This window comes from Myotis davidii, unplaced genomic scaffold (genome assembly GCF_000327345.1).
Source record: "Myotis davidii unplaced genomic scaffold, ASM32734v1 scaffold230, whole genome shotgun sequence".
Classification (NCBI taxonomy): domain Eukaryota; kingdom Metazoa; phylum Chordata; class Mammalia; order Chiroptera; family Vespertilionidae; genus Myotis; species Myotis davidii.
The window spans coordinates 1,146,739-1,164,244 of NW_006282259.1; the positions used below are offsets into that span (position 1 = coordinate 1,146,739).

At 39.4% G+C, this 17,506-nt stretch overlaps 1 protein-coding gene across 1 annotated transcript in view; it reads left to right on the forward strand.

Moving 5' to 3' along the window:
• GMDS (GDP-mannose 4,6-dehydratase) overlaps window positions 1–17,506 on the forward strand; it is a 539,088-nt gene that overhangs the window by 333,771 nt on the left and 187,811 nt on the right. The gene's annotated exons all lie outside the window — the stretch shown is intronic.

Here is a 17,506-nt window from a genome sequence, read left to right on the forward strand (position 1 = left end):
TAAGGTACAATATTTCTACACTTTTGAATTCCATTTAAATTTTATTTTTAAAGTCTTACAGTGACACATTTGAACATTCTGAAAATTAAGCCTTGTATGAACATAATTGCAAGAGTTAGGGGAAATTGAACAAATGAAATATAAAGACTTCCACTTCCTGTATATGAATTTTTAGCTTTTCCCCAAACTTTCTCTATTGTAAACTTAAAACAAAGTCTTATCAGCAAGTAACATAGAGTAGCAGCTGGATATCATTAAATCCCCCTGTCTAAGCTATTCTTCTTCATTACCTTTTTCCTGTCAAGCTCTTGCTCTGCACAGAAAATGTAACTTTGTGATCGAGATTTATGTAATTCAGGTGTCCTCTGTTTTGAATGAGAACTTGGCGGTAGAAGAAAGGGATTTGCAAGAGTCCATAGAATTTTATAAGAAGAAAAGGGAGAACTCAACAAAATTCAGTGAAGAAACAATGAATTTTATATCTCCAGTTCATCAACCATTTTACCCAATCTTCCTTTTATAGGTTTTCATAATAAGAATATTTTTCTGTAAATTGAAATAGCTAGATTTTATTCTATGAATGCAAGAAAATTAGTTACTTTGTCATAGAATACACAGCAGCACTCTCCAGGTGCTTTCAGATTCAATGAAATGTGTTTACTTAACAATGTAATAGAAAATACTGATAGACCTGTAACTATTAACACAAATTAGAGCAAGCAATGAAGATTCCTTCCTGAATTTAATGAAATGGCACAAAAATTAAGTTGGTGGTGTCATTGTAACATATACACACCAAGCTGAGCATTTAATTTGGTCTCTACTGGCTTTCATATGTCAAAATCTACGTTCAGTTTTAAGCATTTTTCTTTCAATGATACAAGAGAACCACTGAGAAAAGAGATTACCTAATAAAGATGGTAAGACACAGGGCAATGATTTTCAAATGTGTGCTGTGGCATACTGGTGTGCTGCGAGACTTTTTAAAATACACAATACCTGACTATTTACTCAGGGGCACTGACCTCTTTTCCCTTAGATTGTCAAATTAAAAAAACGATAATAACCAACACAACAATAGCTGTCTGGTGTGAGTGAATCAAAATTTTATCCATTTTTTGTCAGATTGGTCAAAAATATATTTTTTGGTATGCCACAGAATTTTAGTAATTAGTTTATGTGTTGTATGAGATGGAAAATGTTGAAAATTGCTGCACTAGGGAATAAAAAATATATATTAAAAAATAAAGCAAATGAAAGAATCCCTAATGATGCTCAAGAGCATTAAATTGTTAGCCTTTTCTATCCTTGATATAATACTTTTATGCTGTATTACCAAAATGATATATTTAAGAATCGTTGTAATCAAAATCACCGACTACATGTAATTTGATTAATGGTTCCTCACAATTCAGTCGACATTAATGCCCACCTACCTGCACTTAATATTTGAATTAAAAAACAAAAGTGTAGGAACTTATAAACTACATGCATCAAACCTAAAAAGACATAAATCTAATTTAGTGATTTAAATGTGACTATTACTTAGATTATTATATGATAGTGAAATATCTCATTTTAGTTCATCTTTGTTTCACATTATTTTCTGTAAAGCAAGATAAAAATTCTCAGAATTTAACAACTACCCCCAAAGAATACAACTGCAATTCCAGGTAGGAGTCTCATTCCCACTGCTGCAAGGACAGAGTAGAATGCTGCTCCAGACTCAGCGATGTTCAGGATAGATGCTTCCAGCCCCAGCTGTTGGCCCTTAGGAGCTCTTCACCTGCTGACTCCTCATATTGGTCAGCTGATTTAGACATCATATCTTCAAGTGAAATATCCTTGACAGTAGTCCTCTACCCAATACTGGGTTCTGTGCCCATATCACATCTCATCACATCTCAGCACTTAACACCTGCTACGATCCTATCTATCTATCTATCTATCTATCTATCTATCTATCTATCTAATCATCTGTCATCTATATCTGTGAAAGATAATATGGGAAAAGAACCTCCATCCAGTTAGGAGTCATCTATCTCTCCAGTTCAGGAAGAGCTCTGTCACGTGTTGAGGCCCCATCATCTCTTGGGAAGTGAGTGGTGTGATCTCATTCACTTCTTATAGTAATTGTGTGAAATAGAAGAAGACCCGCTTTATATACACAAAGAAACTAAGTAAAGTTGAAAAGAACTTGACCTAGATCATACAGATAGTCAATGCCAGATTCTACAGTTGAGCTCAAATATATGACTAAATCATCTGCTATCTTAAACAAATAAAAAAATTTTTTTAACTAACTTACCTAAGAACATATAAACCCCAGCAACTGTTATTTTGACACCTGGTCATGGACTGCTTTGAACCCGTGTTGAGCTGTCTGTATGGCTTGTCTTTTTAATGGCATTATAAGCTCCTAATGAACACTGGTGATTTTTAAAAATCGCCTCCATCTGTCCCTGCTCCTACCTCCACTTGATACCTAGAGGGTACAAAGACCTAGACATATAATAGTAGATACTTAATAAATACTTGTTGAAAATATAAAAAATAAAAAATAGGATATAGTATTGTTTATAATAGGTAAATGACAGACTTCAATTTTGGCTCAAACTCAAGGACCAAAAAATTAAACCCAATTGATTAGATATACAGTACTTAGCGCCATGGAACAAGATTTTAAAATCCAAAAACACTTTTCTTTATTATTATTTTGTATTTATTTGTAGGGAGCAGGGGAGAGGAAACCTATGTCCATCAATAGAGAACTTATTAATGTCTAAAGTAAAACAGTTAAATAAATTACGATAAATCTATAAGATGGTTTGCTTGCAGCTGTAGAAAAGAACAAGAACATTCTCTCTGAAACAGAAACACATCTAAGTTGTCTTAAGGTAAAAAAGAAAGATCCGAACAGCAGCATGTATAGTGTAGCATTTTAAAGGTAGGTGAGGAGAATAAGAATGTTATTGTGTTGCCTGGTTGGGGAAAGCAAGGGAACTGGTCAGGGGGAGCGTTCAGGTACTGGTGAAGATAGCTCAGTGTATGCCTTGTAAATTTTTGAGATTTTAGCTATATAATTGCAATATCTGATTTTAAAAATTCTGGAATTATTGCATATGACATAGCTTAATAAGAAATTCCTTTTCAATCCACTCTCTGTAAGAACAAAGTGATCTTATATTCAAATTTGAAGTATGTTACAAATGAATTCTGGTGCTTAAACTAAATCTCACAAAAGCACTATAAATGAAGGGTTTTGTTGTGTTTTATTATTAAATGAAAGAGGGAGTTGCTGACTCTCCACACAGATGTCATGCGCTCAGAAAAGATGGATCCCAACTGAGGCCATCGGACAGAAGATGTATCATGGTGCCTGTGACCCTCAGTCACCCCAGGAGCCCTGGGACCCCAGAGCAATCGCTCAGGGCCATGCTGCACTGCAGGTCTGGGTCTGTCCTGCCAGATGGAAATCAGGAACTTAAAATAACCCAGCTTTTTTCCCACCACTGAGAACATTTTAAATGGAATATCTTTTCCATTTCAATGTTTTTAAGTCTTCAAACCTGCAAATCTTTGACATTCCCCCTTTCGATTTTAACCACTAGATTTCCAAATATTGACCCTTAATAATTTTTTAACCTTTTAAATATACTTTAGCTAAAACCTAACCTCTGTCTTGATTCAATTGTGTTTGTAGGTTCAAGTCTTTAGTTTTTAAGAGCAGGGATACTGCAATTGTTCTAAGATTTGAATGAATGTACACACTGTGACTTTTAAGAGGAGCATATTTCCTGTTTAGACATTGACTAGAAATCAAGAGAAGCTAACCAACTACCTCTTACTTTACTTTATTCAGTGAGCAGCTTGGGTTGGTATTCATTTCTGCCTCCATAAATTACCTCACTTTTGAATAATGAAGATTCTTCAGCCCACTTCCCTTTCATATGGAAATTGATCTTTAAACAACTTTGGTTACAGTTTTCGACTTTGCTGGGAGAACTTGGTTATCCAGAATGTGAGTGGGCTGTGAAGTTTTGTTTCTGCACATAGATTTGTCATGAATCTAAACATTTCTCTCTCAAGTAATTTACCATTTAATTACAGTGTGTTATGTTCCCTTAGGAAGGAGAGGAGAAGAGAAAGGAAGAAAACTAAAAATAAAAAAGAAATTAAAAAAAAGTTTTAAAAATATGTACTGCATTCAGGATTTAGATTTCACCTTATAAAGTTTTTATTACAGTGTCCTCCTCCTCCCATTGTGTGAAACAGTGAATCACTCATGGTTGTCTCTGAGGACAAATGCTGTTCTCATGTTTTATCCTGACACCTCTGAGATGAGCTTTCCATATGAAGAGAAGGGAGGACATCTGATGCTCCCAGTGTTATTCTGGGGCCTGCCCTTCCCTGAGAGTGGCTGACACTTGTAGCCTGGGCCGTAAAGCCCAGAGGGCGGTGACACCTGGGTTGATTCCCCTGCTGACTGATGTGTCTGAGGGTCCCTGCCACCCTCTACCCATTCCGGTTTGCTGGTTTGAAAGAAGGAGCCTTTCACTGCCTGTGCCTGGCAGAGATTCAGTGGCGCCAATGATTTTCCGCCCTTTGTGTGAGTGCTTGGAGGCCAACCTGACACTGACAGCAATTCCACTCAGTGCTGCTAATGGTCTTCAGTAGCTGAGGGCTTCCTTCCTGTGTGGCCCGCACGTTTTGCTGGTTGAGAGTGTGATTTGGAAACAGGCCACAGAGATGCGGCCTCTGAAGCTCTCTGCAGTCGTCGTATGTTCATGGCTGACCTTTCCATGGAGCTTATCGGGTCTGCACTAGAGGAAGCTCCCCTGAAAAAATAAGTGGAAATTAACTTTAGCTTTAACCCCTTCCCCAACAATTTTTTTGTTAAAAACGTTTCTTTTTCAGACTAATTTTTTTTATTTTGGTTCTATATAGTATTTTTGATGCTGGTTATGAAAACAGTTTGTAACTCGTCTTCCTATAAACCATATTTTTTTACCATATTTTCTTAGTATACTCGTCGACGACTGAAAAAGAACATTTTGTGAAAACGAGTATACACGTTTCTGCCGGGGAAGGGGTTAAAGGGTTTTTGCAACTGTGCTTTCTACAGTGTGAAAGCTCCCTTTCTTACTGGATGTTCACAGTTCAGGTGGTGGACTATTTTTTAAGGCCAGGGAATTTTTGGCTTTCTCTTCCTTTACCTTTCTTTTCCACTGTTCTGCTTTTTCATCCTGAACATTCAGTGAGCCCTGGCAGCCAGGATAGGCAATGGTTGCTTGAGCACAAGAGAGTCATCACTTCAACTCTGGGGTCAAAATGCCACACAAAAAATTAACCTCTGCACCCCAGTCTTCACTTAGCTCTAGCCCAACCACGTAACATGGAAGTTTTCACAGATTTATTACATATCTGAAGTTAGTTTCAAAACCTCCTTCTGGCTATCTGTTCTATGGCCCAGATTATAAAGAAGCTCTTTGTTAGAATTGTTTATTTAAAAAACTCTCAGCAGAGATAGAAATGGTGCAAGTCAGAGTCACCAGAACTGACCTGTGGCCCTTGCACTCTGGCTGCATGGAGACCCTGCAATTGATTGGTTAGGCTGGGCCTGAACTGCTTCCACACATCACACATCTCATTTTCAATATGCTAGTTTGTCCTCACAAATACCTCTGGAAGCGAAGTCTTACTCCTCAAATAAATAATCCCTGCAGGTCCTTACAGAGCTTTCAGGATTTCACCAAAATCCTGAGAAGGGCCCCAAAGTCTTTGTCAGGTGAATCCTCAAGAAGCTGAAAGACTGACTCTCCCTAGTGACATGGTATTCCACCATGTTTATTTTTGTTTTATTAAATTATGACTCCCTAAACACTGTCTCTGGGATTTGTAATTATCACTAATGTGTGCTCTTCCCTAATCTTTTGGCTAAAAGCTTTATAACTATATCAAAAATCTATACTAATAAAGGATAATATGCTAATTAGACCAGACGTCTTCCAGACGACCATCTGCACATCTTTCCTGACAGAGCCAGGCCCAGGCAAAGCCGCCTGCTGGCAGTCCTGGGCACCAGCGCCTGAGGCTGGCTGCGACCTGGGAGACAGAGAAGGCGCCCGCCCTGCAGTCCCGGGCACCAGATCCTGCGGCCTGAGTGAAACCACCTGCCCAACCATCCCCTGTGGCTGCTGCCAGCCCGGTTGAAGCCAGCCCGGGTCCCGTGCCTGTGACTGGCCAGAGGGAGGGAAGCCTGGGTCCCAGGTGCCTGCGGCCGGCTGGAAGAGGGAATCCTGGGTCCTGGGTGTGGAGCTGAGGCAGAGGTGGTTAGGGTCGATCAACCCAGCAGGGGAGCAGTTAGGAGCGATCAGGGTAGCAGGTAGAAGTGGTTAGGGGCAATCAGGCAGGCTGGCAAGTGAGCGGTTAGGAGCCAGCAGTCTCGGATTGTGAGAGGGATGTCCAAATGCCAGCAGTCAGACATCCCCCAAGGGGTCCCAAATTGGAGAGGGTGCAGGCTGGGCTGTGTGACACCTCCCCCTCCCCCATGCACAAATTTCGTGCACCAGGCCACTAGTACTTATATAAACTGAAACTGGCATCTGTTTAGTGTTTACTAGTTTATAGACTTTCCCTTCACTCACCCCCATAAAGCAGGAATTATAATGATTCCTCATTTTGCTGAAAAAAAAAAAAAAAAAACACAGCTAAGCGACACTGGTAAGTGGCACCCATAGTCAAGGCTGTCTTGCCTATGTTTCCTGTCAAAGATGGCAAAGGGACACAACCACTGGCTTCTCCTTTTGTTTCAGAACAAGAGGGCTTTGACCTAAGGTCAGGGTGGCGGCGTGACCAGTGGGATGATTCAGAGTGAATAAAGCCCTCTGGCTCCCTCCAGCACTACAATGTTGGCCATGTATTTGTAGCCAATCATGAAATAGTTTTTAAAAGGCCTTAACAGAACAACTCTGCAGGTTCCTTCTGATTTGGAAATATTAAACTATATCTATATTAGCAACATGATCACCACAGTGATGTTTATGGAATTGTGTTTGAAGGATGACTTTAAAAATTCTAATACCTTGGCAAATGATTTTTTAGATATGAGAGATTGAGTAAATTTTCACATATCAGTGTAAAAATTGGAGTATTCTCAGAGAATCTAATGGTTATCTCCACTTGTTATTTTTTAGATGCCTTGGTATAGGGCAGGGGATTCAATTTTATATCAATTATAAAAATACTAGAGGCCTGGTGCACAAATTAATCCATGCATAGGTGGGGTCCTTCAGCCTGGCTGGTGATCAATCAAGGCCTATCAGGGGGCCAGCCACCAGGGGGAGGGACCCCAGGAGGTTGGGCGGCTGGCCCCCTGATCAGAGCCTATCGGGGGCTGGCTGGCTGGGGAGAGGGGCTGTGGGAGGTTGGCTGTGGTAACACACCGAACACCAAGGGGGAGCTAGTGCATTGAGTGTCTTCCCCCTGATGGTCAGTGCATGTCACAGCAACTGGTCGACCGGTATTTCCTGTCATTCTGGTCGTTCTGGTCATTTGTTCATAAAGGTCACTTAGGCTTTTATATATATATAGATATTGTTAATAATAATTGTGAAGGATTTATTTCTGAATATATATCAGGTATAGTTTATCATTCACTTATCTTCTATGCAAAAAAGCTATCAATAAATATATATGAATATATATGTACATACACACACACACACACACACACACACACACACACACTCTGAGTGGCCAGATTATTATGACCACCTAAGGTTTTTAGGCAAATTAGCTATAAGTTCACGCTGAAGTTGTTAGAAGGCCAGACCATTATAAATAGGGAAGCAGGTTGTTCACCATGACAGAAGTGATTTTTTTCTGAAGATATGGGTAAACAATGCGATATAATAGCCTTTGAACGTGGGATATATATATACGTGTGTGTGTGTGTGTGTGTGTGTGTGTGTGTGTGTGTGTGTGTGTGTATGTATGTATGTATTTATTTATTTTACTAGAGAAGCGTTAGAGTGGAAAAATACTCATTTCTTAGTCTTCTCTTCTGTTTCCCTTTTCCCCCCTCATTACTAAACACACATTAAGCCCTGTGGTACACCAAGCACTCTGCTTGGTTATATGGAATACAAAGTTGAATAAACCTATTCCTGTTTGTCGAGATGTCCAGGATCTAGAATATTTGTTCTCAGTCAGGAGCAATGTTTGGAGAAATTTTTGGTTTTCACCATGGGGGTGATACTATTGACACTTAGTAGGTAGACACTGCTGAGCATCCTGTATTGTAGGACAAAGTGTTATCTGACACAACATGTCCTTAGAGCCCAGGTTGAGAAATCCTGGATAAGAGCATTTCTCTTCAGTAGGCCTTTCTCTGATGATAAGTTTATCTCCACAAGTCTCATGTGGCAGCCACTAGACACAGGTAGATTTTGAATACTTGGAATGTGGCTAGTTGTGACTAACTGGATTTTTAATTTTATACAATTTTTATTCATTTAAATTACAAAGCTACTTGTGGCTGGTGGCTGCTGTACTGTACAGTGCAAGTCTGAAAGAAGACACTAATGAATGAACCAGCAGTACAGCTCCATGTAAGACAACTCTAAAACCAAGGGTCCCAGGAGGTGCTGTGGGAACACATAACAAGGAAACCTGAGTTAGGCCAAGGCAGGAGGCACTTTCCAGGAACACAGCCCACAGGAGGTGCCTTGAGCTGAGTGTTAAAGAATTAAAAAGTACCACATGCTCACAGATACAGTAACTGGAATATAAGATGGTTCTCCCATCTACCTCATGAGACGAGTCACAAAAAAAAAAAAAAAAAATGGGTTAGGGTGATAAATAATTTTTAGGGAAAAATATCTACTTGTGCAATATTTAATTTTTTTCTATTTAGTTATAAAATATTTAAAATCACATATATATTTGCATACATACAACGAATGTATACACACTTTAACAGCTGATAGATCAGTTTTGTTTTTTGTTTGTTTATTTTTTATTTATTAAATTGATTGGGGTAACATGAACATATAGGTTTCAGGTGTGGGTTTCTGTGTTACAAGATCTGCATATTGCGTCATTTGTCTACCACCAGAGTCAATCTTCTGTCACCTTATATTAGGACTCCCATCTCCCCACACCCCCTTCCCTCTGGCAACCACCACACCACTATTTGTGTTCATGAGTTTCCATTTTATATCCCACATATGAGTGATATCATATGTTTCTTAGCTTTTTCTGTCTGACTTATTTCTCTTAGCATAATTTCTCAAGGTTTATCCATGTAGTTGCAAATGGCACTATTTCATCCTTTCTTATGGCTGAGTAGTATTTTGTTGTATATATATATATATATACACCACATCTTTATCTTCAGGAATTATCACCCCTTGACTTGTGCGACAGTGGCTGTCCTAGGTATGGAGACAGTCAGGAGGCAAAGTCATCACATTTGTTCAAGGGTCGTGACCTAACAGGGTGATGGCGGGACAGAGGAGAGCATTATGTAGAAGCCTCTGGACCAGTGGTTCTCAACCTTGGCTACACATTAGAATCACCTGGGAATCTTTAAAATGCTGATTTCTGGGCCTCATCCTCCAGAAATTCTGTTGTTGTTTTTTGTTACTAATGTTGTGGCTCCATCCCATAACAAAGAAACAGAATTTTCAGAGGATGAGGCCCAGAAACCAGGATTTTAAAAAGATTCCCAGGTGATTCTAATGTGCAGCCAAGGTTGAGAACCACTACTCTGGACTCACAGCTATTGAAGTTGTTGGATAACAGCAAGGAGGAAAGTCTCAGAGGGGTGGAATTTGGTAATATTTTAACCAAAAAGGGCACAGAGGAGAAGCAGCTCTCTCAGAATATGGCAGATAACTAGATGGAATTGCTTTTGAGTGATTGGTGACACTGTGCTATCAGGCATGATGAGGAGAAGAGGTTTTTAGTTTTTGTTTTGCCTTCTTTTTGAGTTATGGACAACTTTCAATGAACATTTTAAGATTCTTAACAAAATCCACATAATAATTCATACATCTATACTAATAAAAAAGTAATATGATAATTAGACCAGGAGACCTTCTGGACATCCTTCTGGACAAAGGCGGGGCTTGGCTGGCCTGCAAATGGCATCCAAATGACCCTCAGCCCCTCGCCCAGGCCGTCCATGCCCCCCAGTGAGGACCCTCACCCGATGTGGGCGTGGCCAGCCTGCAAACGGCCCTCAACCCCTCACTCAGGCTGGCCACACCCCCCAGAGGGGACCCTCACCCTGACAAGGGTGTGGCCAGCCTGCAAACGGCCATCAGCCCCTCGCCCAGGCTGGCCATGCCCCCCAGCAGGGACCCTCACCCTGAAGGGGGTGTGGCCAGATTGAAATCAGCCCTCAGCCCCTCACCCAGGCTGGCCATGCCCACCAGCAGGGACCCCCACCCCGATGGGGGCATGGTCAGCCTGCAAACCACCCCAACCCCTTACCCATGCAGGCACTGCCCCCAGTGGGGACCCACACCCCGATGGGGTCATGGCCAGCATGAAAACCACCCCAGGCTCCTCACCCAGGCTGGCCCTGCCTCCCAAGGGGACCTCTACCCTGATCCAGGACCCTCTTCACGGCAGTCCAGCTGGCCCCCACCTGTGCACCAGGCCTCTATCTTATCTAATAAAGAGGGAATATGCAAATTGACCTTCATGCCATAATGGTCAAGATGGCTGTGCCCACAGCAGAGGCCGAGTTCCTGTAACAAGCCTTAATGAGCAATCAGCAGGGGGACCTGAGGCTGCGTGGTGCTGGGCCGGGGCAGGGGACCTGAGGCTGCACCCCCTGCCAGGTGGGGCTTGACAGGTGACCTCACGCCACATCCCCCGCCCGGCAGAGCTTGACGGGGGACCTCAGGTGGAGCCCACCCCACCCCAGCACTGGGCCAGAGGACCTGAGGCTGTGCCCCCCACCCGGCAGGGCTTGACGGGTCTGGATCTTGCCCATTGGTGGTGGGGCCAGCTGGGTCTGAGGCATGCGTGGTTCGGTGGGGACTTGACTCAGTCCTGCGGCGTGCCCCAGACTCTGACAATAGGAAGATTTTCATATACATTTAACTAATTTTCTTTCATCTCTGACACTTCTATTATAAAGGGCAAATAGCAATATTAAAATATTTCCTCTAATTAAGTCCCTTTTACTGTGCACGAATTTTGTGCACCAGGCCACTAGTTCTAACATAATTTCAGGAGTTTAACAGACCCCTGAAGTATACCCATGGGTCTTCTGTATCCATGTTAAAATTCCTTACACCAGAAACATAGATATTTGAAGCCATATTAGAGGTTGAATTTACTATAAAAAAAAACTGTATGGAAAAGAACAAGAAGGAAGATATGGTCATAAGTTTAGGAAATGTCTAAATTCAGGTGTCAGGAAGAGGAGGAGGAGGGAGTTGGCGGGAAAGGGAGGGAGGAGAACCTGGCAAGGGCAGTTCTTAGAAACCCTAGGATCTCTTCAGAGCAGATGTACTGTTATTTCAAGGTGATACTATTAGGAAGATAGTACTGAAAAACTTCAGACTTGAGGAATAGACAGTTTGATGTCACTATTCCCCTGTTTTAAAATAACTGTCTGAGAAGAGGGTCAATTTTAAACTGAAGAGTGGGTGCTGAGAAATTAGAGATTATATAGAATTTCATAAATTTGATGTCAAAATATATAATGGGTAGTTTTTCCAATAATACCTGATCAAATAGAAAAAGAATAACTTTGTAGGTAATTACCATCCATTCTGTGTTAAGTTTTAGAGGGTATTTAAATATAAAAACCAGGTAATTTTACAAATAAGTAATTTTCTATAGGAATATGTTTTGCCAAATATTTTACATACTTCTAGTATGCATACCAACTTTTTAACTAGCTTTAAATTTAAAAAGTACAAAAAGTCACTGAGATGGAGGGTCTGTCTAGAAAACAGGAAATCCTGTGGTAATTATGACCCAAATATAATATTTCACATTGGAATAACTAGGATGAAACCTTTTCCTATCACATAATGTATTTGGGGGGAAACTTGTGTATTTTTCTCTCAGACTTTTCTTTACCAGGGAAATATTACATTATCAATTATTTTAAATTATATTTTATACATTATAGATAATTGCAAAAATTAACAATAGTTAAGCAGCTAAAATAGTAAAGAGGCATTTTACTGGAGTAAAAATAGATCATTGTAATTGAACTTACTATCTAATATAAGAAGCAGCAAATTTCTGAGAATGGAAGTAAGTCTCTAGCATGCTCTGCTTTGGGCTGATTTGCACATTCACCACAAAGCCTTAAACATAACAGATAATTCTATTCCTGCTTTCTTCTCTCTCATCTATCCAACTGTTAAATGATTTTTTAAGTAATTTTGCTTATCTATAAGCTAATTAATATTTTTCTTGAATTAGCACATCACTGCATATTTTGGTTTTCTATGATTTCTTTTTGCTCTTAGAGTTTGTCAAATTATTACTGGCTTGGAGTTTTTATATGACTTCCCCACCTCTTTTCAGTCATAAGGAAATCTCTTCCTCTGAAAATAATCAGAGCACTGTCATGAAACCAGGAATATATGACCGAAAACTTACCCCAATACTTCCCAGAATGATGAGTTTCTTAATAGGCTTGGTCTTTGCCAAACCATCACATACTTGAAACACAGCTATGGTTTTGCATTTCCAAATGCATTCACTTTAAATAATTTTGTAATGTTAATAAATGGGAAAATGGGAATTGGGGCACATGTGTGCTTTTTCCATGTCTCCTTCAGCTTAGGTAACGTGTTGCATCATTTCATTATACAGAATGCAACGAACAAGAAACCACTTGTCATAGACCTGTTTCCTGGTAGTTTACACACCAGAAACTGAAATCTGAGAACAGAACTTAAAGGAAAACAAAGAGCTTTACAGTATTTTTTTCTTTTCAGGAAAACACACAGAAGCTAATTTTAGCTTCTTGATCAAATTGACCCAGTCTTTAACCCTGGCAAATGCTACCACCGCACACTTCCAGTAGACAATAGTTTGCATACCAGCAACACACTGGAAACAGATGTGCACGCAGAGCTGGCCCTCTCCCTGAAGACTAAGCCTGCCCTGTAGTGAAAGCTAAAATGTGGTCCTTTCTAATTGGGGTAAACACTGGCTCTTCTTTCAAATTTCAGACTACAAGCTTCCCTGAATTCTTAAATTTATTATGTCTCAGTTATGTTCTGACCAGAGTTTCAAACTATCATTCACTAGAGAAACATCTCTTGGCTTCAGCATGATTTTTATCCTGAGGAAAAAAAAATTGTTAGCAGCTGCACTGTTCATGAGTGATGGTTACACAGTTTATATATTAAAACATTTGGAATGTGAACAATTACCTCTTTTACTTTCTCACCAAGTCTCCTATACTTTATATAAATTGCTTTTTTATTACCAAAGAAATGTCAGTCTCTCCCTCCTCATTCCTGCTGCCCACCTGCCACCAGCCGCGCCTGTCCACTGTCCACCATCCCAGGCTCTGGCAGCCCCACAGTCAGAGCTGAGTGGAGCCTCCCAACTAGGAAGGAACCAGGTTAGGAGTATTAAGCACAGACTCTTCTTGGAACCTCTAACTCCAAAATGCTAGAGACTTTCCTGTTTCTGCCAGGAGACAAGAAACAAACATCTATGTTTCCTGGAGAAATGAAAAAGAACGTTTCCTGTCTTGTTTGCTATAATAATTGCCTCTTTCAGGACATCCTTTCACTTTGGGATAACTATAATTGGGTGTAATGTGTGTCCATATGTATGTAACACACAACAAGGTTACGTCCCTTCAGTACTTTCCATAACTCTTTTTGTAAATTGCTGTTTGAAACATACTGATTATGCAACTTCATCAAAGTCACAAAGTAAGTTAATGTCAGGGGTCTGAGCTAGAAGCCCAGGGCCAGGTTCATAGCTGAGACCCTTACCCAGGTATGAAGGACAACCTAGTGACCAACTAGAGTGTTCTAAGGATCACACGCAGAGAACTCCTAATGGATAACTTGTGTCTGTAAAATGTAAATTTAGAGGAATGCATGATTTTTTTAAAAAAACTGCAGACTTTATGTTATAGAGCATTATGTAAATTATATAGTTCTTGTCAGAAATTTAGAAATTAATTTATTCTTTAGTGCATAAGTAACTTATCCCTGTCTTAAAATATTCTTCTCTTTTAAAATAATTTTGAATACCACTTATCCCTCTTGGTGAATTGTTTACATTAAAACTTAAATAGAATTCTATGAGATTGTAATACATCTGTATGGAATTACATTTAGTAAATAGATGTTAGACTGCTGTAACAATAATTGAATATCAAATACATTAAATGCAAAAAAATGCTAAATTTTATAGGGTACATAAGTAATTATTGGTTAGATATCTATACCAAAATAGTATTTCCCATTTTGCAAATTATGACTACATTTGAATTTTGAAGGGAATTTAAACTATTTTGTTGGAATTTTTGTTTGACTGCCAAAGGAGAAAATTTTTCATTGCATTTTGATTGTGAAATCCAATACTTTTATGTGTATTTTTCTATTACCAAGGCATTCTTTATCCACATTTTATTTTTATAATAAAATTCATGCCTCTTCTTCCAGTATTACATGAATAGCAGATAACTACCCTGAATTTTTTTTCCCATTTACTATTTGTTTTCAAGCTGTAAGTTTTATTTCATTAACGCTGTCAAAGATAATATAGCTTATAAACTGCATCATCAGGTTGGGAAATATGTAGTTTCATTAAAGAATGGTTATAGTACCCGAGATCTTCTCTATTAGCATCAGACAGACATTTTGTGTGCTGAACTTATTGTTGTGGACAATGCTAAAATAAATACACAAAATCGCAGAGGTGGTTCCTGCTTAGCATGAAGATTTCTAATTTGTAGCGTGCTATTTTCTTTTATTTAATGTTTTCATTATTACAGTGGAACAATAAGATTAACATTACCCGCAAAGTTTCTACCTGCCATAATCTTGTCTCTATGAGAAACCTAACCCGACATACCGATTTTAAAATGGATGTAAAGAAGTATCCATCAAAGGAGCAGGCCTGATGCATGAACACTGCCTGCTGTAACAGGCTACAGCCAGTACTTCTCACAAGAAGTAATGAAATCCATTGACTATATCTACCTTTAATTTATTAGGTATCTACTGTGTGCAGGTTAAGACACTATGGCCTTCCCTGCATTAGCTTTTTATATCTCTCAGTGAAAACCCAGAAAGGTGAGGTGTTCTCCGAGTTTGAGACAGGAAGGGTGAAGTGACTTACCTATAGGTGTAAATAGTGGATCTGGGATTGAAAGCCAGGCTTTCTCACCTGAGTCCTTAATGCACTCATTTTGAGGATCTAGTGTATATGTGTATGTGTGCTGGATATACAATATGTGTAATATACATGACATAAATGTACGTATGTATATAATAACGTGTGCTTTTACTAGTTTCCCCCACCATCACCCACCCAGAGAAACCTAACTTTCAGTCATTACAACAAACTGTCCTTGATACTTTGATTTTTAAAATTCATTAGCTATGCCTTCTCTTAGCTAATACATTTTAATTTACCCAATTATGTTTCCAGAAATGTAACAGATCCAGGAGATGCAGTCATTTTTGGTAATAGTCATATCCATTATTATATTTACACCTAAAGCATGTACTAATGCATTACTGTGCATTCAGATGCTGTATTTATATATTCTAATCTTCTGTCATTTCTATGGTTTTCTGGTGGGCTAATGACTCTGGTGGATATTTTAAGACCAACTCTATATTTTAGCAAAGGAAATAGTGGATTCACTTTTTCCCCTTTTTGTTTGCTATTTGTTTGTTTGTTTTTTTATTTACTTATTTTTAATTTATTTCAGAGAGGAAGGGAGAGGGAGAGAGAGATAGAAACATCAATGATGAAAGAGAATCATTGATTGGCCTGCTCCAGCACACCCCACACCAGGGACAAAGCCCACAACCTGGGCCTGTGCCCTGACCAGAAATTGAACCTTCTGTTGATAAGTCAATACTCAACCACTGAGCCACACCATCCTGGCATTGTTAGCTTTTTACAGCATTATAGTTTTTCTTTCCTTTGCAGTGAGAGGGAGAGAGAGAAAGAGCCCATCATTTTATCATAACCTCCTTTAGGATTTAGGGCATAGGTGGCCTTTTTTCCTGTTATGAGGCTTCTCCCTCCTCTCCAAGGTGCAGTTCCTTTGATGTCTACAGAGAGTTGGTGTGAATGGCCTGCGGTTGTAAGCACCCCAGAAATCCAAGGCATCCTCCTCCCTACCTGGCTCCATCTGGAGCCGTTTGCCCTCGCAAGGACAGAGCAATTAAATTGTTTGTTCTGCTACAAAGTAAATGGCCTACTGAGAACATGTTTGTATTTTTATATGTTTTTACTGTTAATGTTTTCAGTGACCTATGTTATAAAGTAAACCATAACTACTTCTGTAAGCATGTTACAGTAGTAAAGCAAAACTGTATATCCCTAGATATTTATATCACTTCACTCAAAGCCTTGGAGTGAAACTTTAAAAAAAAATTTCTTCCCAAACATTTCAGTTAGAAACTCAATTTCAGATCCTTGGCAGTCTTATGTATAGGCTTTCTTACATGATTGTTGAATAACATGTTATTATATGTGGGGGAAGAATAGTCCTTTTGTTGGCTGCATTACATTTTGTGGTGAAATTGGAGAAAACAAATCATTAAGGAAGTCTATTTTGGTTCAAGACATTACACACTTATGACGAGTCTGTTTTTTAACCTTGCCAAGTTAAAAGAAAATGCAGACCCATTTGTATTGGAACAGGAAGGCATGTTCTAGATTGTAATCTATCAGTAGCATCGTGTGTGTGTGTGTGTGTGTGTGTGTGTGTGTGTGTGTGTACACATATGTGAAGGACAGAATGGATTAAATATATGTGTGTACACACAAGCTGATATTCTTATGTATGGTCACTGCTAATTTACAAATGACTAATTTTCTAGATACTGCATTAGAAGCAAAGGGAGAAATTGTTGGTGAAATGCTAAACTCTAATAACCCCACCCAGACCTGCTTTTCTCTGGTAGCTTCCATGGACTTCCAACACTCTGTCACTACCCTTCCATTGAAACTCCCATTGAAGCAGCGTCCTAATGTCAAAGGCAAAATGAAAAACTTTAAGAACTTAAAGATATCTGTGTGCAACTATTTAGTGCAGTTAGCATGAGCAGAGAAAAGGGTGTGAAAAGAAAAACACAAACTTTAAATCTTCTTTGACAACTTCATACATTTTTTTAATTAAATCTTTATTGTTCAGATTATTACATTTATTCCTCTTTTTTCCCCCCATAACTCCCCTCTTCCCAGTTCCCGCCCCACCCTCCACCCTCACTCCCCACCCACTGTCCTCATCCATAGGTGCACGATTTTTGTC